The following is a 27,688-nucleotide window of genomic DNA, read 5'->3' as shown; positions in this document are numbered from 1 at the left end:
AAGAGCATCATAAGAATACATTTCTTGGGGCTGGGAATATGGCCTAGTGGCAAGGGTGCTTGCCTCCTACACATGAATCTCTCGGTTCAATTCCCCAGCACCACCACATATATGGAAAACGGCCAGAAGGGGCACTGTGGCTCAGGTGGCAGAGTGCTAGCCTTGAGCAGGAAGAAGCCAGGGAAGGTGCTCAGGCCCTGAGTCCAAGGCCCAGGACTGGCCAAAAAAAAAAAAAAAAAAAAAAAAGAATACATTTCTTAAATGCTTTAATAAAATTTAAAAAATGAGAAAAATATCAAAACAAAATGAAAACATCTTGTCTCCAAAATGTACCTATGGTAGACATATCTAAAACAGCCATACAAATACTTCAATAATCAAGTAACATGGAAGGTAATCACAAAAAGCTAATCACCAAAAGAAGACATTCAAACAGTCTTAGTCTCATCCTCAATACATATTAAACCTTTTGGCATGATCATGGCACAGTATATATGGGGATTTGGAATATGCATTTTACCCTAATTCACCTACTCCTTCCTTCAGAACCTACTCAGTAAGAGAAAGTATTGAAAAAGGGTTCTGCGGGCCCAGACCCTCACAGGAGCAGCCTGAGAGTCTGCTGCTGAATCTGATTTGAGATCACTGGGCTCCTTTGATTCTTCTCCCCATCTTATCACCTGGGAGGGAAATCTATGGTCCAGGACAAGGAGGCATGCCAGGTGGTAAGACTGTAAGGGAAAGAAAACTTCTTATTTAGACTGATCACTCTCATGTGCGCATTCTCATATTTTCCTGTTCCTTCCTACATCCCTAGTTATATGAGCAGGAAGAAAAAATAACTTTTACACTGGTTTGGTGACTTATTTATAGCTTTTAACAAAAGCTTTAATACATGTTCACTGGTGAAATGATTGGAAAAACAACTTATAATTTAGCACAGAAAATTGGCTTAGGCTTATCTTAAAAGGGGAAGAAGAATCTCATTCATCTAAATTTTTATTAACTATAAAATAAGATCAAGAATATTATTAGTTTTTATTATTGAGAGAAATCCTAATTCATAATTATCAAGTTAGATTTTGTTATTCAACAACAGGAGAGCATGTGGGTAAGATCTATTAGTACAATGTTCACTTTTATAGCTTATTTTACAGGACAATTAGAAACTATTATACAATTACAGAACAGATAGCTACAAGTAATGTCTTGCTTTTGAATCTGATTTACTCAATGAAATATAGTTTTTACACATTTTTAAAAAGCCCAAGTAAAGAGTACCCTATTTCATTCAAATTGTGAATGATTTGTTATTGCCAAATTAAGTAGCTTTTCTTTTATGATTCATACTATTATTAACTGGTTACTAAAAGCAAAAGAAGTCAGCACAATGTCAGCCAAACAATCTTGGAAGAGTGAGTACCCACATGTTGTTAAGAAAGCCTGAAGCGCTCACACATATGCTTAAATTATATTATTTCAGAATATCTTCACACAGTTGGCAAAAGATTATATTAAAAAAAAATTCAATTTGCCAGGCATTGGTGGTTCATGCCTGTAATCCTAGCTACTCAGGAGGCTGAGATCTGCGGATCATGGTTCAAGGCCAGCATGGGCAGCAAAGTCCATGAGACTCTTATCTCCAATAAACCACCAGAAAACAGGACGGTGCTGTGGTTCAACTGGTAGAGCACCAGCCTTGAGCTGAAGAGCTCAGGGACAGCATCCAGGCCCAGAATTCAAACTCCAGGACAGACCAAAAAAACAAACAAACAACAAAAAAAACCCTCAATTACAAAATATTTTTCAATTGGCCAATCTATGGCATTTGAACATTCTGATACTGTTGACATTTACGTGATTGTCATTTTGCTAGTTTCTAATTTTCTTCACCAAAATAGTGAACAATTAGTTTTATAAATACTTTCCTCAATCTTGTTAGCCATTTTTATTTTTATTTTTTTAATGTAACTACCTTTTCTCCTAGTCTTGTTGATCTAACCTAGAGAAATTAAGTGGACAATATAAGTCAAAGCTTACAAACAAATCCAGCATCATCCATCATAGGTCACTAGCCGTATATCTAGATTACAGAAAGCTAAACAACTTTAGAGAGTCATTTATTAAAGGAAAATTAATGCTGACAATGGTTCTCAGCTGGTTAATCTTTTGACAGGTATACTTTTTCACTTGTTCAAACATGTATTTCAGAGAGAAGAAATAAGTTACTTAAACAAGAGAAGACTTAACATGAAAGAATAATAATTATTATTACTATTAATCTATTGATAGTGGGAGGGTAAACTCAGGGCCTTGCTTTTGTTAGGCAGGCATTCTGACACGTGAGCCACATCCCTAGCTCTTTTTACCTTTTGAGTATATGCCTGGGCTGGAGAGTGATCTGCCTACTTACATTTCCTATGTAGCTAGGAGGACAGTCACATTTATACCAAGGCTGGTCTTGAACTGTGATACTCCTGACTCTTTCTCCCAAGTAGCTAGGATTGCAGGCATGAATCACCAATACCAAAATACTTCATTATGGACAATGCAAATATTCCAGACTCCCAAAATCCAAAACTCTGGTCTCAAATATTTCAGATTTTTTAAAGAAGATTCATCATGCATTTTAGTTTGTTTTAATAACTGAACATACAATACCTAAATAGTGCTGTGTTTAATGCTATTATAAGCATTCATCACTGGTAGAATGTTACATTTTTGCCATTTGGTTCCTCCTACAAAGTAAACACTGGGGTTCTGTCTATGTCAACATCCCCATTACTAGCACAGTGCATGATATTTAACAGATGAGTGTCTAGAATACAAGTGAATAAGAAGAAAGAACCTATGGAAGTAAAATGAGGTTTTTCAGAGTGCTACTTGCTGCCTGTGTAATTACAAATTATTTGACTTCTAGTCCCAGCATAGGAAATGGGAAAACCATTACTAACCTCTTCACAGTGTGACTGAAAATGTGAGCAAACGTAGGAAAATAAAATGCCATTTAAATATGCTCAATACCTTGGGTAGGGAACTGGCAGTTTTCCTATTTGATTATCTAAGCCATTGTCTCCTAGATAATTTTAGTCTTGCTTGCCAACTATTAGGCACTGTGGGCTGAACCTAACAGTAATAGAAACAAGCTGGCCTTCTAGGTGAAGAAATGCTATAAAGAAGGCCATGGAAAGTGATGTTAAAATGCAACAGTGATACGTACAAGACAGTATGTTGGAAATTACCTGTACAACAAAGGAGAGGGATTAGGGAGGAGGGAAGGTGGGAAAAAATTGAGGGAAGAAGTAACAAGATCGACAAGAAATGTATTCAGTACCTTACGTATATAACTGTAACCTCTCTGGACATCACCTTGACAGTAAAATTAAATTAAAAAAATAAAATTACATCACTGCAAAAGCCTCTTGCAAAATCTCTAAAGAGAAATCTGCATGTGGTTGTCATCCAACACAATGAATGGTATAACTAGAAAGTATCAAGTAACCAACTAGTTAGCAGTATGGTAAAGGCTAAATTACATAGGCTAAGAAGCTATACACCTGTGATGTGGCCACTCTTCTCCTTGTCCATCACTACCTTCCTGGGTCAGAGCCCACTGTCACCTCCAGGATGCTGTGTTAATGACTGCAATGGCCTTCTACTTGATCTCCCTTCTTCTCTTGCCTCTTGTTCAAGTCCCCATGCAGTAGCCTCTTAAAACACACATCTAGTCATGCTTCTCTACTCCAGACCTTCAAAGCCCTTCTGTCAGTGTCTGTACAATAAAGTTCTAAAAGGCACCTTGACATGGCCATTGGCTTCCTCTCCTAGCTCATTTAACTCATTCTTTCTTTCATTCACTGATTCCCAAATACCAGCTCCCCAAACAGGTAAAGCATAATTTCCATCTTCAAACCCTGCACTTGGTATACTTTTCCCATCTACTCATGACTTTTGCCCTGTGCTAATTTAGGTCCCTGATGAAAATTTACCTCTCCAGAAAGCTACTCCATCGAACGACTTCATCTAACAATTCAGAACAGCACTTTACTAAACTGGGTGTGGTAGTATACACCTATAATCCCAGCAGTTCAGAGTCTGAGGCTGGACAACTGTGTGTTGAAGCTGGGACTTCATAGCAAGTCTTAAAACCCTTAGAAAATTAGGACTTTATCACTACTCACCTTTTCCTCTTTAATTTTATTTACAATGTCTATTACCCCTGGATTCTTTCAACACCTCTTATTTTGTTTCTGTTGTACATTCTCCATATGAACATTAGTTCATGAAGACAGTGACAGCTGGCTCAATAATCCCACATTCACACAGTCTGGTTTGAAAGAGTTGCTCAGTAGGCTGACTGTTTAAACCAAGAGAAAAGGAGGAGGTGTTATCATTTGAATTTGCCCTCTAAAAAAATGAGTGCTAGAAACTGCATCCTCAAGGTCAAGTATTGAATGGTGGAGCCTGATGACAGGTGATTACAATATGAAGACTATCATCCTAAGTGGACAGATGCCACTGTCAGGGCAGTGGATTCCTAATAAAAGGACAAGTTTTCTCCTTTACAAGCACTCTCACACTCTCCATTTCTCTTCCCCCTTCAAATTCTCTCTTTGATCTTCCATCGTGAGATAAGATGAGACAAGAAGGCCCTTCCTTGCCAGATGCTGTCTCCTCCATCTTGGATTTTCCAACTTCCAGAATCATTTAAGAATAAATTCTTAGATGGGCACTGCTACATTTCCTAGTTATTCAGGAGGCTAAGATTTGATGATGCAGGTTCAAAGCCAACCCCAGGAAAACAAATCCACGAGACTCTTACCTCCAATTAACCAGCAAAAAGCCAGAAGTGGAGGTGTGGCTCAAGTGGTAGAATATCAGATCTGAAGGGGGAAAAAGTAAAGCAAGATTTCAAGGCCCTGAGTTTAAACTCCTGTAGTAGCACAAAATAAATTGGAAAAAAAAATAAATTCTTTGTAAGTTATAAACTCAAGTCTTGGGCTGGGAATATGGCCTAGTGGCAAGAGTGCTTGCCTCCTACACATGAAGCTCTCAGTTCGATTCCCCAGCACCACATATGTGGAAAACGGCCAGAAGGGGTGCTGTGGCTCAGGTGGCAGAGTGCTAGCCTTGAGTGGGAAGAAGCCAGGGATGGTGCTCAAGCCCTGAGTCCAAGGCCCAGGACTGGCCAAAAAATAAATAAAAAAATAAACTCAAGTCTTCTGTTATAGCAGCACAAAGTGGAGTAAGACAGTAGACTATAAGGAAGGAAGATTGAGGAAATAAATAGCCATAACACTAAGTGACAACAGCTCTCCTAACAATATGAACAAGAGGCCAAGAATTACAAGACATTTTTATCACTATAGCAAGTCATTAAATAGCACTTGCCCTAACTTTTCTCATCTCTGAATTAAGGTTGTTAGACAACATAACCACTGAATTACTTTCATGCTTTTGAAATTCTATCATTTAGTTAAAGATGTTCAGATTCACATGCATCCATATTCAAACAATTATCACTAATAACATATGGAATCAAAGTATGTTTCACACTTGTATAAATAACATATATATTAGAAAAAGGAAATTAATTTTTGTATGTAACTGCATTAAATTTAACAAGCCTAAACACTTGTGGCTGTCTTTAGTGGTTTATCTTACACATTTTATCCTATAATCAGAAAAAGACTACTCATTTGTACAAACAAAAAGGAAAATGCTAACCCTATTCAGCTGAGTTCCCTGCTTTTAAAATAAAAGACAACTGAGATGGTCAAAACCAGCCCAGGCAGAAAATAGTGACAGACTCCATCTCCAATTAACTAGCAAAATACTGGGGTAGAGGCATGGCTCAAGTGATGGAGCACCAACTGTGAGCAAGCAAGCCAAGCAAGAACACAGGGTTCTGTGTTCAAGCTTGGGTACCAGCCCACACTCAAAAAATAAGACTAAGGCTGTGGTCAAATGTGACAACACTATCTGGAAGCCTGAATTCAATCCCAAGTCTCTAAACCAGTATATCTCTTTTTAAAGAGATGTATTATACTGGAGGTTCCTGAAAAAAAATGAAACATAGATCTTCCCTACCACCTAGCCACACCATTCCTGGGCATCTACCCTGAACATCATGAGCCAAGATAGGACAAAGACACCTGCATATCACTGTTAATTGCTGAACTATTCATAACAGCCAAAATAAGGAAACAGCCCAGATGCCCAACAATAGATGAGTGGATCCAAAAAAAAAAAGTGGTACCTATACACAATGGAATTTTACACAGAAAGAATTTAACATTAGAAAGAATAAAATAATGTCATTTGCAGGGAAATAGATGGAACTAGAACAAATCATGTTAAGTGAGGTAAGCCAAACACAGAGAGACAAACAAATGGTACATGTTCTCTCAGATATGCAGAAATTAGATCTAAAATACACTGGGATATGATAAATTATACAGGATTCTAATTCTAAATACTCACACAGAGTGAGACCAAAAGAGGATAGTCTTAGGAGAGAGAAACACAAATGCACAATGCCTATGTGCCTCTTTATATAAAATTATATATATATAATATATGTAATATATATAATATAATATATATATAATATATATATAATATATATATAATATATATAATATATATATAATATAATATATATAATTATATATATATAATTTTATATAAAGACTCCAAGATGTGGAAACGAGATATTTTTAAAATTTTTGATGACTCTGTCTTCTTTTCTTTATGTATGGTGTATTTAAGTATGGCAGGGTGGTGGATAACAGAACTCGAGGGGAAAAGAGTAGAAAAGTGCAGTAGTAGAGCTCATCGGACATTGATGAAAGTGAACTATACAACTCATGGGCAGAGATGGAAGGGAGGAACTGGGAGTGAGGGAACACAAGACATTGTACAAAAGGAAATGTACTCATTACCTGATTCATGTAATTGTAATCTGTACATCACGTTTATAGTAACAATAAAGTAAATTAATGTAAAAAAAGAAAAGTACTATTTACCTGACTTATGTAACTGTAACTCATCTGTGTATCACTTTTATAGCAATAAAAATTTTTAAAAAGATTTATTATAGTTGACAAAGACACAAAACTGATGAGTGGGTGTCCATTCTTAGTTTACAGACCTGAGAAAGAAGAAATAGTTCTTGCCCCCAAAGAGGATGAAATCGAGTGTTTGTAATGGTGGTAGTGGTGGGGTAGGGACAATGGAGGAAGTCAAAGACTTACGTGCAAGAAAGATAGAGTTAGATGTATTCTACAGGAGAAACAAAAATATAGTCACTTATAGGTTCAAAACGAAGAAAAATATTGTCAGCAAGTATCTATTCAGTGTCTTCAGCAACTTTTTAGGGATTTGTGCTATATGCAAAGATTAAATGGATAAGCATCTGTTTTCTGACATATCAGGAAAACATTTAAAATATCACTATTCCAGAAAATTAAAAAATGTATGTGAAGTTGGAGTAGATATAAAACATTGTCTTTGTCCTCAGAAGATCTAAGTTAGGGAAAAAGAGGGGTAAATGCCAAAAGGTAGCATTATTTACCAAGTGTCCAGTGAATGAGGGAAAATACCACCACTTTTTTTCAGGGTGGGGTGGCATTGGAGTTTGAACATGTGGCCTCTTGATTTGAGCTTGCCTTCAGCCCCTTTCTATATTAGTTTTCAAGCAGGATCTTACATTTTGCCCAGGGATAACTTCAGATCATGAGCCTCCTTACCTATGGCCACCTACTCTGGAGTAACTGAGACAATAGGTGTGCCCACCACACCTGTCTTGTTAATTGAGATAAAATCATGTTAACTTTTCGCCTTGGCTGACCATAAACCTCAACACTTCTGATTTCTAACTCCAGAGTATCTGGGGCTATAGGCATGAGTGCCCACAAAATCCAATTCCTTCTTTAACACCATTTTTCAATTTTGGTCATTGAAACACATTTCTTAGAAAGAGAAAGGGTGAAAAAAGGAAACAAGAAACGGTTGTCAGAGAATAACAGTCTTCATGTCAACTGTAGGTAGGCTTGTGAAAACTTCAGTAATCTGAATCCACTTGCAAATCTGGTTTGGGGCAGTTTAAACAAACATGAGCTGAGCAAGTTATCTGGTATGATTTATTATGTGGACACTAAGTTCTGCTTGTTCTTTAAATGTAGTTAATGCCCTACCTCTCTCTTCACAGAGATCAGTTTACTTATCACAGCAAATCAATTAGAAAATAGAACCAGGAAAAGGAGGAATAATTTCAAGAGATCTCATATACTCTTCATATATATGATTAGTACAGTTGACAACAATGTGCACACGTGTGCACACACACACTTTGTGTGTGCTAGTTTGGGGGCTTGAATTCAGGTCCTGGGTGCTGTTTCTGAGCTTTTTTGCTCAAGTCCTTAGCACTTTACTACCTGAGCCACAGCACGACTTGCAACTTTTTGGTGGCTAGTTGGAGATAAGGGTCTCACAGACTTTGTTACCCCAGATGGCTTCAAACAGATCGGAGCCTCCTGAGTAGCTAAGACTATAAGCTACTGGTACCTGGCTTTACATACTTAATTATTCAAAAATATGCTAAGGCTTAAGTGCTGGATTGTGTATTACATGGACATTATAACCAGAAGTTAAGAGCGTTCCTTATAAAGTCACAACCCCATCTATTTTCCCTATTAAATAAAAAATACTTTTGATAAACTTATATTTATGTTTCTGCAGAAGAACCACAAAACCCACTGCATCTTCCCTTCTGTTGAGTTACAAGAAGCAATGAACTATCTCTTCTCTTTTTTAAGTCATTCCTCTTATTTTCTTTTGTTTTGTTTTATTTTGTGCTGGCCTTGGGGCTTGAATTCAGTGCCTGGGCAATGTTCCTGAGCTTTTGTGCTCAAGGCTAGTGTGCTCTACCACTTTAGTCCCAGCTCCACTTTTGGTGGTTAATTGGAACAAGATACTTGGAGACTTTTCTGCCTACATTGGCTTTGGACCACAGTACTCATATCTCACCCTCCTGAGTAGCTAGGATTATAGACATGAGCCACCACTGCCCAGCTCATTTCTATTTTTTAATGCTTTATTTTTCTTGTCAATAAATCTGAATTACTCCTGTAGTTTAATTATGTATTGCCCCCTACCCTCCAGAATTTCCTTGCTATGTATTCTAAAACCTTTTGGTAGTGGCTAGAATGTAAAATGATTGCTTATATACATTCATGCCTTTCCTTTTATGGAATCCCCTTCACTTCTTTGCCTGGCTAACTCCTGCTTATCTTTCAAGATTCTCCTCCAACTCTGATTGCCATTTCATGAGCATGATCCCCTTTTCCAACATTGAGTAGTACTTCTAATAAAGCACTTAAATTAATTAAATACATGATTTTTCTATGCTTCTTGTTAAGGTCCTTACAGCCATAAGCGGTTTGAATGTTAGTATCTACTGCATAGGATGTGTCTCACAAATATTTTTTTCTTAGAAGGTAAGCAGAGTTGAAATTAGTGATGAATAAAATCACCAAGCATACTAATTAAGATAATAAAGACTTCGTGCTTTCTAGGTTAACAAGAAAGCTCAACTTTCTAATAACAAAATATTACTTTCTTAAAAATTACTGAGAACAGGGGCTGGGAATATGGCCTAGTGGTAGAATGCTTGCCATGTGAAATTATGCCATCTTCTTTTGTCTTTCTTCCCCTGGGTTTTGCCCCTGATGTCACTGTTACTGATCTTGGTATCCTGGGTATTGTATATACATTTATTGGAACTAGGGAAGGGAAGGGGAATGTCAAAATGGAGAAACAAAGGATAAAAGATGAACCAATGCAACAGCAATACTTACAGAACTATATGCTATAAACCAACTTTATAACTCATGGGGAGGAAGAAAATGGGAAGGGGGAAGGTGGGAGAAAAATGAGGGAGCGGGTAACAAGTTGGATAAGAAATGTACTCACTGCCTTACAAATGAAATTGTAACCCCTCTGTACTTCACGAATTCATGTATTCATGAAGCCCTGGGTTCTATTCCTCAGCACCACATAAACAGAAAATGCCAGAAGTGGCACTGTGGCTCAAGTGGTAGAGTGCTGGCCTTGAGCAAAAAGAAGCCAGGAACAGTGCTCAGGCCCTGAGTTCAAAGGATTTGGCAAAAAAAAAAAAAAAGAAGAAGAAGAAGAAGAAAAAAAAAGGGAGAAAGATAATAATAGTGTTTTCACTGCAAAAAAATAAGAATGTGGTTAAGAAACATGTTAGTTCTGTCAAGCTGTCCACAATGTATACATATTCCAAAATATCGCCTTATAGAAGATAAATACCATTTTAATTTTCCAATTACATATACAAGACAAAGCTCAGTTTTGGAGTAACATGTGGTTAATCCTTCAAACGTGTTACTAGCATTTTCACCCATTGTTGAACAAATAGGCATGAGCATAAGTGCACATGTATGAGAACATTATGAGGAACGGTTAAAAAATGAAAAACGGGTTTTAAATCAAGTTATCCAAAGTGAAATCACAAATCAGGTCACATCCCTCAGATAAGTCAGACATCTCTCAGTCCTGGTTTCTCCACTCAGAAGCGGCAATGAAAAGACTCACGTGTTTATGTGGAGTAGATACAGTTTGTATCATAAAGGTATTTACATAGTTATCACAGAAATGTTACAAAAATTTTAATACAACATGAAGTAATTCTACTTGGTCTACACCCATTTAAAGTCCTTCACAATAGCAAAGAGCAGAAATTTGAGTTCTTGCCTCAGGATTACAAAAGTGCTGATAACCTAAAATAAACACTTTTGAATCACAAACGAGACCATTTTCTACTCTATTCCTATTGGAAGCAGGCCTTCAGATCTATGGAGGGAAGAGATGGAAAGCTAAATCACAAATTATATTCATCTTTAATACTGTAAAACCTTGCTGCCAAAGCACTTCCGTTGATATATGGCAAAACATAGTAAATCACTTCATTTACTCCAAAGAACTTAAATGTTTTAACCAGTCTGCCATCAAAAGAGATCAAGAAGAGGACCAATGGGACTTGGGCTGCAATGTGAGCCGTCTTTAAAATGCAATTGTTCTAATCATTTTCTACAGATGCAGCCTCACAAGGGGCTGCTGTCACAGGGGCCATTTACGACTTGTTATGGTGTCTCTATTGTTTACCAGCGACATTCTGCTGAAAAAGGCGACAGCTGGGACAGAAAGCTGCTACTCAACGAACAATATAATCCCGAGAAAGTAATCAACAAATTTAAGGGTGTTAATTAACTTTACACTTTATCATGTTCAATTAGTTGTCCTTTCTAGAAAAGATTGCCGTGCACAATCAGTTTAGAGCGTGCCATGTTTGATTTGTAAGTGATCACTGTTTCTGTTGCAGAGTCCATGTCAGATGTTCTCTTGGGTTTTGGTGACACAGATGAATGGCTCTGCACATGTTAGGGGTGATCTGGTTTAACATAAGCCAGCATAACATAACCCCTTGTTAACACTACTTCTGGCATTATCTAAGCTGGAAACAGAAAAGCAAAATCATTCACAGCACTATTCTGAAGTCAGATAAACAAAGTTGGGTTAGTTTATTTCTGAAATAAACCCAGACAAAAACACAAACACAAAAAATAAGCAATTTTTCATCATTATTTTTCAAAGTAAGACTTCTCTTTCAGGAGCATGTTTGGGATCATTTCCTCCCAGCAAGATCTCAGAAGCTCTGCTGCATTCTACACAAAGCACTCTATCCTTGCACTTACATAATGCAGAGTGTCTTTTCCATGGCAGCTGAGTAAATGCTAGAAATATGTTAAGTACTTGTGTTAAATTCAAGAATATGATTTTTACCTTTAATGCACCTGTTTTGACTTACTAAAGGACAAGGAAAAGTTCATGATGGGGTATAAAGCTCACTATAGAGAGAAAATATTCACTATTTACATTTTAATGAATAAACAGAACAGTGTGTCAAAAATACTTGAAAGTCATTGATGAGGAGAATACAACCCCAAACTGAGGTTTGGCAAGAGATATCATTAAGAAAACAAAAGCAATGGATATCTATCCATCTATTTCATAAAAATATTATCTATATAGGATTTTGAAACTTCTTCAAAAGTATACATTGCTACTCTTGACTAGCTATTTCCTGCACAATAAACAAATTAAATGCATATAAATAATCACATTTGGTTAACTGGATATAGCATACATAGGACAAAGCTGAACTCCTTCAAAATAGAAAAGTTAACTCTGAAAGCTAATAATGTCCTGAGTTAAATATTAAAGAAGGAAATTATAGGCTATATCTGAAACAGCTGAAACCACAATACACAGCAGCAGAAAACATTTGTTTTCTACAGAAGATCTGCAGGGAGAAGAGAAGCGGTCGATAGATCCTTAAATTGGAAGCAATAGCTGTTCTTCTATCCCAAGTTGGCAGCTGCTACATTTGCAGACCTGGTTCATTATTTACCCATAATGACCATCAAGCTGCAGTCAAAGTCAGATCACAACAACTGTCAGAAGCTCTTTTAATTAGCCTTGTTTGAATTCAGATAAATTTCACAATAGCCCTGCTTATGCTGAAAGAGCAACAGAATGTTCTGCGTGGAGCGAGGCTGGTTTGGGAAGAACCAGGGTGCTACAGAAGCTCAGACTAAAATGAGGGCAGGGCTTCAAGGGTGGGGTAAGTCAATGAATCAAATGGTTTGCTTTTCATTTTGAAAATCACTTTATAAAGCATTTGTCCACATCAAGATGGTACTCGACATAGTACTACAATGAAACTTAAGTTTCTGAAAGCCAAATATCTGGGGCCCAAGGAGAATTAATGTAATACCTTTGGGAAATATGATTTTTAAAACACTACCTTAGAGATGGGGGTGTCACTCAGTGGCTTACAGCAAAGCACCACAAAAACAAATATAAAATTCTATCTTGTAACTAACTGATCTTTCAGCCTGAAAATGATTTTTAAATGCTAAGAAACCTCTCATTAAATTGCCTACAACCTTAATATGCTTCTATTTTGCTTTCTTTAGGAGTTGCATACTTTGGTACATCTGTGATAGGGATTGATACTTTTCCTATAAATCTCATATTCTTTTCATTCAGCATTAACAATCATAAAGTAAAAGAAAAAAAGGCCAATAGGCAAATTTTGAGTAATTCAATTACTGTCATATTCCACATATGTTCCAAGCTTCCTAGAGAAGAAAAATAAAACACCTCCCTATATTTATCGTAACTGAGGGAAGGGAGAAAGAGTTATGGTTAACATCTAAGAGAAGGAACAGTGAGGAATAAAATAGGAAAAAACAAGACAAAACAAAGCAACCAGCACCTGAGCAGGCAGAGTTACAGGAATGAGCCACTGGCATCCAGCTTACCTTCTTTGGTGAACTTAGAATTTTGGTTTTCAGGCTCATTTTGAATGATGTGCTTTTTGTTTAATCCCTAGTCCCTATCCCCCACACTGGCTATCTGTGCTTACCTCTCCCTCTAGGTGATTACAGTTGTCTCTTGGGGTCTTGGGAACGTGTAGTTTAGGGTTATTGCTTATACTGGTGGGTTGGCGCCCCAGCTCTAGGGAGGTATTAGTGATACTGCAGATTGATGAAGGAATCAGCAGATAGCTTAGTTCCATGCCTGGTTTTAACATTCTAGTTACGTCCTCCTATGTCCAAGGTTCAAAGTTTGCTAAAAACTAGCCCGAGGCAACAGTCACCAGATTTTTCTGTCTTTAGGCTTTGTGGCTAGGACTTAGTACCTCATTACTTACATAGAGTACTTTTCCCTCTTTGTTATCCAGAAACAGAACTCCTAGTCACTACTGCCCGGTTCTGGACTTAGACCTCAGCTGCCCGGTAGTGTTCTATTTTTGGAATATGGAGAAATGTATCTCATCTTGGAGCATACTGTTACTTGTTTTCTCATATTATATTACTATATTTTATTACTTTCATGTACTAAAGAGCACCTATATAGAAACACAAATTTATCATCTTGATAAATCTCTACATCTTATTTTCTCCCAATTCCCACATTATTGCCCTAGTTTTGCTATGTTCATCTTTTATCTAAAATATTACAATAATTTATCTGTTCTTCCTCTGTATATCCCTTTGAATCCAATCCTCACCAATACCATCTAAATGGGAATACATCTTAATTGTGTCTGTATCTATAGAAATTCCTTAGTAGGGCACACAAAGTCCTTCAATGTCTTGCTTTGGCACACCTTTCTACACTCATTTTAATACCTACCACTTGATTTTCTAGTTGCCTTTGTCTTTTCCCTGTATAGGAAAGATAAACTTCCATGTTTCTTGCCTCCTCATACCCATGCTGCCTTTTTTTACTGATCTGCTACATCTTATTCTACACTCCTGTTATAGGTCTTAGCAAGTTCTATTACAGTTGCTTAGCTCTTTGCTTTCCCTGAACCTGAGCTCTTTGCTTAATAACCACTGAATAAACTGATTCTAAGAAACCACCAGAAAAAGAGGTAGGAGAGAAATAATGTAGAAAAAACTTCAGAGAAATAATGAATCCCATTTTAAAAAATATTTTGTTATAGAAAGCAAACCAGAGAGTCACGGAAATCTGCATGATTGTTATTTATAAAATGCTAATGAGATCTGGTCATGGGTAACATCGGAAAGCAATTACAGTACTTTAAAAGATAAAATAAAAGGTCAAAAGGCTAATCCTAGGATTAAAAAGAATAAATCTTGATGACATGAAAGACCCTTTTACCTACAAAATATAAAAATACATGTGTAGCCTTTTGGCCAGAACCACCATCTTTCAGTAATTTGCCAAAATGACGAACACAAAGGGAAAGAGGAGAGATACCCGATACATGTTCTCTAGGCCCTTCAGGAAACATGGAGTTGTTCCTTTGGCCACATGCATGAGAATCTATAAGGGTGATATTGTAGACATCAAGGGAATGGGTACTTTTCAGAAAGGAATGCCCCACAAATGTTACCATGGCAAAACTGGAGGGGTCTACCAAGTTACCCAGCATGCTGTTGGCATTGTTGTAAATAAGCAAGTTAAGGGCAAGATCCTTGCCAAGAGGATTAATGTGCATACTGAGCATATTAAGCACTCTAAAAGCTGAGATAGCTTCCTGAAACAAGTGAAGGAAAATGACCAGAAAAAGAAGGAAGCCAAAGAGAAAGGAACTTGGGTTCAACTGCTCCATCCAGAGAAGCATACATTGTGAGAACCAATGGAAAGGAGCCTGAGCTATTGGAACCTATTCCCTATGAACTCATGGCCTAAGAGATGTTAAAAAATAAATAAATAAATAAAAGACCTCTGGACTTTAATAATGAAAAAAGTATATATGTATATACACACATAACAAGTAGTAATTCTACCACTCACCACAAAAATACCAAAGGAAAATGATAAAGGAAACAATGCATTATAAATAATTAACAGGTTGTTAACAGACTCCCTATTACGTTTAAAAAAAAAAAATCAACCGAAAGCTAATTCAATACCATGCCATGAAGTTCAGACAAGCAACGAAAAGTATCCAGTAAGATAAAACCTAGAGATACAATTTGCTTTTGCCAAAGTAAAATGTAAACATTAACACACATGAATTTGTGTCTTGAAAGCTTAGTTTGTTGGAGAGTCTGATGTTAAAAGTAATAAGCTGCATTTCTTTAAAAAAAAATTATTGGCTGCACTGGTGTTTGAATTCAGGGCCTTCCTTGTGTTTACTAGGCAGGCACTATACCACTTGAGCCATTCTCCTACCCCTTTTTACTGCCCATTATTTGAGTAGGGTCTTGTTTTGATGTCTGAGCTGGCCTGGTTTGCACTCTTATTTACCTTATCCACATAGCTGGGACTCAGGCTTGCATTACCACATATAGCTTTTTTTTGTTGGTGGTTGAATGGGGTCAAGAACTTTTTTCCTGGGCTGACCTCAAACTGTGTCCTCGTGATCTCAGCTTTCCAACTAGTTGGGATTATAGGCATAAGCTATCCTGCCTGGTTTATTGTTTTGTTTTGTTTTGGTGGGGAGGGGGTGGCACTGGGGTTTGAACTCAGGGCCTCACACTTGGTAGGCTGGTGTCATGCCATCAACATTATTTTTCACTAGCTATTTGCAGAATAGGGTCTTGCTTCCCACCAGGCATATACCTGGACCATTGATACTACTTTTAGCCTCCCCATCATTGATGGGATCACCAGTATGCCAGCATGGTCCATTCCCTTACAAATTTTTTTCTTTTTCTTTTGATTCCGTTTTGCTTCAGAAGGTTTGCTCTATGCTAACACAATGAAAATATTCTGTATTTTTCACTGGCCTTTTTTGTTTTTGTTTAAAATTTAGTTCTTCAATCCAGAACTTATTTTTGTGTATAGTGTAAGTAATTTGCCAACCCCATATGCACTATGAATGGCACTAACACATATCCTTACTTTAACATTTCCCCTACTGATCTGACTGCCTTACTCAGAGACTAAGTGCCGATCTATTCTTCGGTTTGTTTGGAGGTTCAACTCTTTCCCCCAGTGTATCCCCTATACTCAAGCAAATACCACCAACACTGTTTTACTCATTGTCATTTTATACTATGTTGTGATATCTGGCAAAGTTCTAGTGGTATTATTAAATATAGCCTTTTGAAAATGGATTTATTCTTCCAGGAAGGAAGTTTAAGATTTTTTTAAAAGTAAGAAATATAATTTTGCATTTAAGTTAATAACACATTCTTTTCTGAGAACTTTGTTGTTTAACTGTTCTGTAACCCAGGGTGGCCTCAAACTCTCAATCCACTGCCTCAGCCTAGTGAATGAGATTATAGACAAGCACTACCATGCCTAGGTGATACTGGATATCTTTATATGCTTTTTTTTTCAAATAGCTGAGTGCTAGGGATTGAACCCAGGGCCTTGTTTGTGTTAAGCATGTACTGCACCATTCATTCAGATTCTAGTTCACCTCCATATAATCTTCCTTATATGTCTTGCAAATTTTTTTTTTTTGGCCAGTCCTAGGCCGTGAACTCAGGGCCTGAGCACTGTCCCTGGCTTCTTTTTGCTCAAGGCTAGCACTCTGCCACTTGAGCCCCAGCGCCACTTCTGGCCATTTTCTGTATATGTGGTGCTGAGGAATCGAACCCAGGGCCTCATGTATACGAGGCAAGCACTCTTGCCACTAGGCCATATTCCCAGCCCCATCTTGCTAATTTTTTATTTAATTCCATAAATATTATCCTAAAAGTTCTGAATATTAGCTATATTATATATTTACTCATCAGTTTAGTTCATTTTGTGCTGTTTTAACAGAATAACAGCCTGGGGAATTTATAAAGGAAATTTATAAAAGAAATTTTTTTCTTACACATCTGAAGGCTGGGAAGTCCAAGATGAAGGTGCCGGTAGGGTCAGTTGTATAGTGAAGGCTGTACTCTGCATCCCCTCCCCTCCAGATATTACATCCCCACCAGAGGGGAGAAGTGTGGCAGAAGACAGAGGCAGAAGGGGAGGAGGGATAAACTTTTCTTTCACAAAGTTACTTCATTCCAACCACAAGATGGGAATTCCTCATAACCAACTACCTCTTAAAAGCCCCCCCCCCATTAAAACCAACATATTGGCCACTATGTTTCAAATCTAAATTTTAAAGGGGACACATTCAAACTACAGTGCACATGTGTACACACATGCATGTATATGTGTGTGCAGACATATGTATCTATATTATTTGAAATTTACTTAAAATTTTTCCCTGAGTGCTGGGGATTAAACCCAGGGCCTTGTGTGTAATACCCATGTACCACACCATTGGTGACTCCTCTAACTCCTTTGCTCTTTGTTTTCATTAGTATTTATATGTCTTTAAATTTTTTTAATTTACCTATATTGAATTTTAACTAGATTTCATATAAACAGCAAACCATTGATCCTTTTCTTAAAGAAAAATCAATCTGATAATATTTTATCTCTTAGACTTTAAAAAAAAAAACTCGTTTTCAATTGTTTGACTATGATAAGATGGACATCAGTCCCTGTTTGAGATTCACTAAATTTCTTGAATTTGAAATCTTGCTTTTTCACAAAATTTAGGAAACTCTCATTACTTTTTTCTTCAAACACTCTCCTGGAACTTGAATGGCACAAATGTTAGATTTGACCCTGTCCCACAGGATCTTGAGCTCTATTTTTTAAATTTCATTTCATCTCATTTTATTCGTGTGTGTGTGTGTGTGTGTGTGTGTGTGTGTGTGTGTGTGTTATTTGAGACAGTATGTATGTAGCCTAGGCTGGCCTCAAACATTCAATGCTCCTGCTTCAACCTCCTGTTTACCAAAATTATAGGTTTCCACATCTGGCTTTTTAAACTTTTGAAATCTTTTTCTGTGGTGTTCAAATTGAACAAAAGTTATGCTTATGCAATTTTTTCCTTGAGATTCACCTCTTCCTTTATCATATCTACCTTGCTTTGAACACAGTGCAATGGTATCATTCACATTTTTGGTAACTGTTTTTCAGTTATAAGATTTTCATTTCATTTTTTTAAGGTTTTATTTTTTAGCACTAAGACTTTCTATCTTACTTTTCAGAGCATGGTTATAATGGCTATTTCAAAGCCATTGTCTGATATGAAACATCTGGGTAATATTAGGGTTGACATGTTCATTGTGTTTTCCCCTGAAAATTGATCAGACTTTCCTCATTCTGTATCAAGTAATTTCTATAGTGTCATGGACATTTGGAATATAAGACATTATGAAACTGAGACTCAGACTCAGACTCTGAAAAACACTGTGTCTTGGTTATTGTGCTTGTTTCGCCAGACAAATCCAACCAATTGTCGGGCTATATATTTCAACTTGTTTTTAAGGGGGAGATAGTGCCCACTATCAGTTCAGTTTTCAAAACCCTGATGCTATTTGAATTTTTCTATATATGTTCAACCATGAGGCAGTCTGGAAGACCATTTCATTGCTAACCTTACAGAGTCTTGGTATACTGTTTAGGGTCAATTTCACATTGTATGGCTCAAGGGTTGTTCATACACAACATTTTTTCATAGTCTCTCTTATCTGTGAACTGTCTCCCTCCTCTAAATCTCTCATACCCTACCTCAATCTCCCTCTGATCCCCAAGACCAAACAGTAAAAAAAAAAAAAATCAGGAAAAAATGTTAAAAGATTCCACACCCTATGTGGATTGTAGTTTCTATGATGCAAGAGAATTCCTCTCTCAGATTTTAAGTACTGGCTGCTCAGCTACCACAGCTACCAGGAAACTGCAGCTTTAACCAACTCATCAGTGAAACTCACTAGAAACTATGCTGGAAATGAACCATACAACTTGGTGGCGAGGAAAGCAGGGAAGGGAAAATACTGTGAGAGAATGGAGGGAGTAGCCCTATTCAAAAGGAAATGGACTCATTACCTAACTTATGCAACTGTAACCCCTCTGTATCTTATCTTTACAATAAAAATTTAAAAATCTAAAAAAAAAAAGTGAGGCTCTAGTGGCTAAGCTATGGGGAGAGAGAAAATGAAGGCAGGCAAACACCCTCTTTCTGCTCTTGAACTAAAAATTTTTCTTCTCTTAGAAATCATTTTGCTTGTACCCTGTGTTGGTCCCAGGAGGGCTATGCATGATACAACTGATAGTATTGGATGTGAGGTGAGGGAACTCAGGGTATTTGTTGCCAGAGCTTCTGTACTTCAAGTTCTCTTGTTAACCTCCAATATACCTATTCACTTTTCAGAGTTTGCAATAGTCACTCCATATATTCTATTGAAGAGTTTAAGTCATGTTCAGCAGGAGAGAATGGGCAGTGTGTATTTATTCCAACTTAACTAGAACTAGATATTATTATTTAATAAAAGTTTTGCTGGATGTAAATTCTAAGTTGACAGTTACCTGTTAGTATTTTGACAATACTGTTATTTTCACATATACACAAACACACACACACACACACACACACACACACTATTTCAATTATTCTTATGAAATCTATTACTGACACAAAATATCACATATTTCATGAACCCTATATGCATATTTATAGGATATAAATATCTTACATGGTCTTCCAGAAAGGCAAAAACTTTCTTTCTTTCTTTTCTTCTTTTCATGTATTTTATTTTTTTGTTGGTCATGGGGCTTGAATTAATGGCCTGTCAAGGCTAGCATGCTACCACTTTGAAACACAGCTCCACTTCCAATTTTCTGGTGGTTAACTGGAGAAAAGAGTCTCACAGACTTTCTTGCCTGTAGTGGGTTTGAACCATGATCCTCAGATCTCAGCCTTGAGTAACTATGTTTATAGGAGTGAGCCACCAGCACCCAGCTCTGTAAAGCCTTTTTTTTGCTCAAAACTAATGCTCTGCCACTTTAGCCACAGCTCCACTTCTAGCTTTTTTGGTAGTCAATTGGAGACATGAGTCTCACAGACTTTTCCTGTCCAGCTGACTTTGAATCATGATCCTCAGATCCCAGCCTCCTGAGTAGCTACCATTACAAGTATGAGGTACCAGTTCCCAGGTGATACTTTGTACTTTTACTACCATAAACTTAGTGAATTTCGGGGCTGGGGATATGGCGTAGTGGCAAGAGTGTTTGACTCGTATACATGAAGCCCTGGATTCGATTCCTCAGCACCACATATATAGAAAACGGCCAGAAGTGGCACTGTGGCTTAAGTGGCAAAGTGCTACCCTTGACAAGCAAAAGGAAGCCAGGGACAGTGCTCAGGCCCTGAGTTCAAGTCCCAGGACTGGCAAAAAACCAAACCAAAACAAAAAAAGAATATTATGATGTAGGGATTCATAGGTTGAACATATTAAGTCAAAAACAAAGATCTAAAAATATTATTTCCCAAGTGTAAGAAAGACTGAGTGAATAGATTGAGAAATGGAATGAAAATATCTATACAAGAGGCATATCCTCTTTATGAGTTCAAATAGTAGACAGAAAAGAAACACTTAATATAAAAAATTATTGTTTCCAAAGAAAAGAATGCCTCAAACTTCAAATAGATAACTATCTACTTGTTTGACTTATAAACAAACAGAAAAACCTCCAAGTTAGTTTCTATCATAATAAAGTACATACAAAAATTTAGGTATGCAAAACTTTAAAATTACTACTCTCAGTAATACTGAAGAATAAAGAATTGGTTATATGTGTCTCTTTTCTAATAATGGAAATATTTGAAAAGATTTGAAGAATAAACTTTGAGTTCAAAATCCATATATCCTCACATTTTTAACTTTTTATCAAAATAAAAGAAATTTGAGACTTATAAGCAAAATATATCTTAACTATAGTATCAAGTGCCTTAAAGATACACAAATATTAGGCACATCATTTAAAAAACATAAAAAAATCTATATTTCTCTCAGGGGATTCAGTAGGTTATATTCCCAGTGATTTTAGTAAGCAGGCATAATCAAGGAGGGTAAGTTTCCTATTATCCTCACATGATCAGATAGAGCTCCTCTTATTGGACAAAGATCGATTTTAATAGGAAAAGTCTCCATGGAGTATATCCTATAAGCTTTCCCCAAACACAAATCTTCACATTATAGAATTATCTAAATTTCCCCAGAATAAAACTGTATAACCAGACACTCGGCCAATTAGATTTCATACTGACAATTTTAGCACTTTTGTTTTTCAAGAACCTTTGAACTCATTGAGTTTACAATGGATTTTCTCACACTGAGAGCAAAACACAGTGATTAAACTGGAGGTAGGGTAGCATATGCCCTACGTGTCATGGTTGTTCATAGAAAGGGTAACCTCTATCTACACAGACATCTAGGTTAGGCGAGTCCTATGGGTAAAAATAAAATAGGGAAAAGATAACAATAATTTAATTTTTAAAAAGCATGAAGGGGAACTAAGGAGTTCATCAATAAGCTGTAATTTAAGAAATACTTGTCCAGTTAAGGAACATGGAAACACAAATTGGAAAGAGTTGAATCCAGGTTGGAAGGCCTGAGATGACAGGCTGAGAAGACTGGAGTGGATTGGATACACATCTGGGATGGATACCTCAGACACATACTTTGGGCAGACTGAAGCAAACCTCAGAACAGTGAAGTGTCACATCTAACAGCAGAGCAGTCCTAAAGCAAGCATCAGGGGTGGTAGACAAGGAAATCTGGGCAGCAATGTGCTGATGTGTTTGCTTTCTAAGCAAGAATGTACAAGACTGTCTTCAGAAAGGGCAGTACACATGCATATGTTCAGTTTTTCCCTGCAATTAGGAGGCTTCCTCTTGGGCAACTAGCCTAGCTTTTAAAGAAGGAACACCTCCCACCCCCCCACACATACACCCCAATCACATGAGTAGGGAAATCTGCCTTTTCCGGAACAGATTCTGGGCTGGCCAGGCTGAAGAGAGCCATCTGCTCTCAACAACAGCAGCAGCATACTTGCTTACAAGATGACCATCTTGACTATGTTCCCATTGCTGGTTGGCTCAGCCCAAGTTGCCTAGATTCCTTTAACATATGCAGTAAAAGTCATATTCTCCTACTCACTGAATCAAGGCTGGAAAGCTTGAAAATAAAAAAGATCAGTCATTGACTATATAAAGTGACTGATTAAAGGAGAGAAGAAAGAAATCAGGTGAAGACAGAACAGAGAAGAACAAAAGAGGGGCTGGGGATATGGCCTAGTGGCAAGAGAGCTTGCCTCGTATACATGAGGCCCTGGGTTCGATTCCCCAGCACCACGTATACAGAAAACAGCCAGAAGTGGCGCTGTGGTTCAAGTGGCAGAGTGCTAGCCTTGAGCAAAAGGAAGCCAGGGACAGTGCTCAGGCCCTGAGTCCAAGGCCCAGGACTGGCCCAAAAAAAAAAGAAAGAAACTAAAAACTATAAGATTTAAGGGGAAAAGAAATTACCAACCATCTATGTTCACTAATATGTAACTTTATTTACAATGAAACTATTTTAAAAGAATTTCTGGCCTATGAGGTAGAGGTGGTTACATAGTTAATTATATCTCATAATTAGTAATTAAAATTAGATAACAAAGCCTTTGATAATGTACTACTCTAATGATGGAGGACCAACATCTGAGAAATATAATAGTGTATTAGCATAACCATATATGCAAAGTATATAGAATCACTTCCACAGTTATGTTGTCATTGAATGATTAAATATGAATTCATAATTAGAAAAATCCACATAGTAATTTATTGGCTTTCCTGACTGTTCTGGTTCATTAAAAGTTGATTACTAAACAGTGACCTCTAGTGGCCCATAATTTTCTAATGCTACATTATTTCTCAGAGACAATATAGGGCCAAAGGAACTAGTTACCCAAAATATAAATATTCCTTCTTTATTTTTTCCTCCTGAAAACACAATTTGTGTGACAATGTGAAGTGCTAAAAAGCTCTTCAGCTTCTGCCTAAATATCACACATTCATTACAAATTAGAATTGAGTGCCTCCCAATAACGATTCTAGGCTGGGTATTTAGAGTAGTTTGTTACCACAAAAAATAAGCCAACTGTCAAGCAATTACCTGTTTCCTGCCTATACACACAAAGTATTCAGAAACACATTTTAAATTCAAAGATAACAGTAATTTCTGGTTCAGAGACACCAGTAAAATTTGAACTACTGAGAAGTTATCTTCAAAGGTAACTATCAGCAACTGTGGGGAAAAAACCTACAAAAAAAAACAAAAAAACAACCAACCTAACTGGTTGGTAAAGGGAAGAAAAAACAAACAAACAACCAGCAGGCTAATGGAGGAGAGTCAGGAAGTAGCTCAGTGGTAGAGAATATGGTCTTGCATGAGACCCTAATTCACTCCCTAGCTTGCATATATGTAATATATATTTCTATAATTATAATTCAATAATTATTATATTATATAATGCTATGGTCATTATAATTGTATAATTACAATACATATTATAACATATCTATTATGTATATCTTATATTCTCCTTAAAGAGGTCTTAATATCAATTCCCTTTCTCAAAAAAAAAAAAAACTACTTCATTACACATGTGGACTGTCCATCTCTCCCATCTTTTTCTATTATCGCTCTTTTGAAATAAATATATATAAAAAAACTATCTATCCATAGTGATAATTTGCGTTAAAATTAAACCCCATTTCCAAACTCCTAAACATACTTTGCTTTTATGACTTGCAACCAGGTATACTTTTATTAAACAAGATCAGAGAAAGGCTAACAACATGGTGAAAAGACTCAGCAAAAGTTACAAAAAGGTTTATATATTTCACCCTCCAACCCTAAACAAACCAAGCTATTGGGTCTAGTTCTCTAAAGAAGTGGCAAAGCTGTAGCATCCTTTGAGAATCTAAGCCTCAAATGTAAGATGTAAACAAAAGAAACATATACACTTCCCTCCTGTATCAGTGCTGTGCAACCCAAGTGTGGATGCCAGTTGTTCTCTATGATTAAATATAGTAGCTGGATAATGAGTTGTACCTTCTGTAACAACTGAATCACCATTTAATGCTATTATCAACAGTTCATGACCCACCAGCAAGAAATGTCAACCTGATTAATCTAAACACTGCTGACCTCAAAAAAAAAAAAAATCCCTAAAACCACCTATTCCTCACAGTAGATACTTATTAACATTTACTGTTTTTAGTATGGAGATATATAAGTCAAATCACTTAATTAAATAAAAAGCAGTATTTTAGAGAGTTCACTATGCTAATTTTGCTAAGTGAGAGTTAATAGCATTCTAAAAAGAGAGATGATAACATTGAACATAAACATTTATTACAGCTTTGAGAAACCTTTTTTTTTTAATGCTTGTCTAGACAATATGTTGTAAACTAACTGTACAACTTAAAGAGGGGAACTGGGGAGGAGGGAAGGTGGGAGAAAAATGAGGGAGGAGGTAACAAGTTTGACAAGAAATGTATTCACTACCTCATGTATGTAACTGTAACCCCTCTGTACATCACCTTAATAAAAATAAAAGTAAACATAAATTTTAAAAAAGAAAATGACTACAGAAGTCCACTATCATTTAAATGTTTATTTCCTTAACACTGCAAATTAACATTATAACTAAGATGTCATTTTGGTTATAAAGTTCAACATTAAACTCCTAACCTAAGTTTCAATAATAACCAGATTAGAACAGAAAGATACAAACATGGATTTTGGAATTTGTCTTTTTCTTCAATGACCACAAGTATATGAGAGTACTGGTAGAAAATTTCATTTGCACAACACAATTGGTGTGTATCTTCTTGCAATTCAGCTACTTTTTGTTTCACACAATGGGCCTTTTTTATGGGATATGAATTTGAGAGCCCAAATTTTCAGAAGAAATCATTTAATACTCTCATTTTAAGATTCCTATAAGGTCATAGAAAAGCACATCCTACCATGTTTCAAAAAAAAATCGCTAGAGCACAAATTGGACAGCCGATTTTCACTTAAAACAAAAATGAATTTTCTTACTATAACAAACTAGGTTTCCAGTATCTGTAAAAAGCAAATTTAATTTCAGCTTCTTCATATTTGAAATATAAGACTTTATATTTGAAGTATAATGCTTTGAAAAGCATTTGAGACTATGCGGAATAATTCATGATTTTCTACAGCTGAATACCAAACTTAATTTTTTTTTTCCAGTCATAGCACCACTACCATTATTTTTGGAGGAGTTTATTAGAGATGAATCTCATTGACTTTCCTGCTCCATCTGGCTTCAAACTGCAATCCTCACATCTCAGCCTTCTGAGCATTGGCCACCATACCCAGTAGATTTAAAAAAAATTTTTAATCAGGGTCAACATATGTGTCAAAAAGATTTAATTTGAAACTAATAATAAGGAAACGGCCAGACAAATAAAAATGAAGACTATTTCATAAGACAACTGGGCTAGACTCTAAAAATGTCATAATCATATTTTTTTTCCCTTTTTAACAGAGGGCAAAAGACCTGTGCTAGATTAAAGATGAAAGAAACAGGACAACCGCATGTAATATGCCTGGGCTTTTAGGTAAATATTGGATCAAAGAAAATGAAGTCTAATTACTTGGAGGGTGAAACAATTAAGTATTGGTTATATATTATTAGATGACACTGGATGAATGTCAAAGTCTTGGAGATATATAGATGAGTACCCCTCTAAGAAAATATATGTTCAAAGGAAAAATGGCTCTGCTTAAAAGCAAAAGCATGTGAGTGTGTGTCTGTGGAGACAAAGAGGCAAAGAGCATAAAAAATGAAATTGAAGATAATCACCAGAGCACAAAAATAAATTCTATATATTCATTACTTAGATTGTTCACAAATTCTATTTTCCTGCATCTTAAAAAAGCAAAAAAAAAGGGAAGAAAAATTCTGACCCAAAGATCAATAGCTATCTATTGATTTTTAAAATTAAGATGCTTCCTCGAAAAATCTGAGTTAAATATTTCCCTCCCAAGAAGAAAACATAAAGGGATCCAAATAGGAAAAGATGAAGCTAAACTCTCTCTCTTCACAGATGACATGATCCTATACCTAAAGAACCCCATAGACTCTACTCCCACGCTACTAAAGCTGATCTAAAACTTTGGCAACGTAGCAGGATATAAAATAAACCCTCAAAAATCAACGGCCTTTCTATATGCCAATGACCCGAAGACCAAGGCCGAAATCAGGAAAGCAACTCCTTTTGCAATAGCCTCAAAAAACAAAAAATATCTAGGAATAACCATAACCAAAGAAGTGAAAGACTTCTATGATGAGAACGTTAAAAACATGAAAAACAAAATTAAGACAGTGCAGAAGCTCTGCAGTTTGATGCAGTCCCATTTGTCCAACCTTTCTGGGTCATTGTTAAGGAAGTTCCGTCCTGCGCCAAGGAGCCCAAGTGTGTCTCCTACTCCTTCCTTTAGTGTTTTCAGAGTGTCTGTTTTGATTGAGGTCTTTAATCCATTTGGAAATGATTTTGGTGCAGGGTGATATATAAGGATCTAGTTTTAGTTTGTTGCATGTGTTGAGCCAGTTTTGCCAGCACCATTTGTTAAAGAGGCTATCTTTCTTCCAAGCTATTCGCAAAGGACATAGCTCCTAAGATAAACAGAAAGACCACAGACTGGGAGAAGATATTTACCAGGCTTTCAATGGACAAAGGCCTCATCTCTAAAATATATGCAGAATTTAAAAAAATTACCTTCTTCCAAAACAAAATCGCAAAGAACCAATAGCCCCCTCATCAAGTGGGCTAACGACTTGCAAAGAAACTTCTCTGATGAGGAAATGAGAATGGCCAAGAGACATATGAAAAAGTGCTCTACATACTGGCCATAAAAGAAATGCAAATCAGGGGGCTGGGAATACGGCCTAGTGGCAAGAGCGCTTGTCTCATATACATGAAGCCCTGGGTTCGATTCCCCAGCACCACATATATAGAAAATGGCCAGAAGTGGCACTGTGGCTCAAGTGGCAGAGTGCTAGCCTTGAGCAAAAAGAAGCCAGGGACAGTGCTCAGGCCCTGAGTCCAAGGTCTAGGACTGGCAAAAAAAAAAAAAAAGAAATGCAAATCAAAACAACATTGAGAATCCATCTCACCCCAGTAAAAATGTCATATATCAAGAAACCTAACAATAACAATTGTGGGAGGGGATGTGGCCAAAAGGGAACCCTACTT

General features: G+C 36.7%; 1 protein-coding gene and 1 pseudogene across 1 annotated transcript in view; one reads left to right on the top strand and one right to left on the bottom strand.

Annotated features, from left to right (window-relative positions):
- Hibadh (3-hydroxyisobutyrate dehydrogenase) overlaps positions 1-27,688 on the bottom strand; it is a 114,250-nt gene that overhangs the window by 12,678 nt on the left and 73,884 nt on the right. The gene's annotated exons all lie outside the window — the stretch shown is intronic.
- LOC125346783 lies at positions 10,372-15,326 on the top strand (annotated as a pseudogene).

This window comes from Perognathus longimembris, chromosome 2 (assembly GCF_023159225.1).
Source record: "Perognathus longimembris pacificus isolate PPM17 chromosome 2, ASM2315922v1, whole genome shotgun sequence".
Taxonomy (NCBI): Eukaryota; Metazoa; Chordata; class Mammalia; order Rodentia; family Heteromyidae; genus Perognathus; species Perognathus longimembris.
Note: the sequence above shows the minus strand (reverse complement) of the source record. Positions and strands in the feature narration are given on the sequence as shown.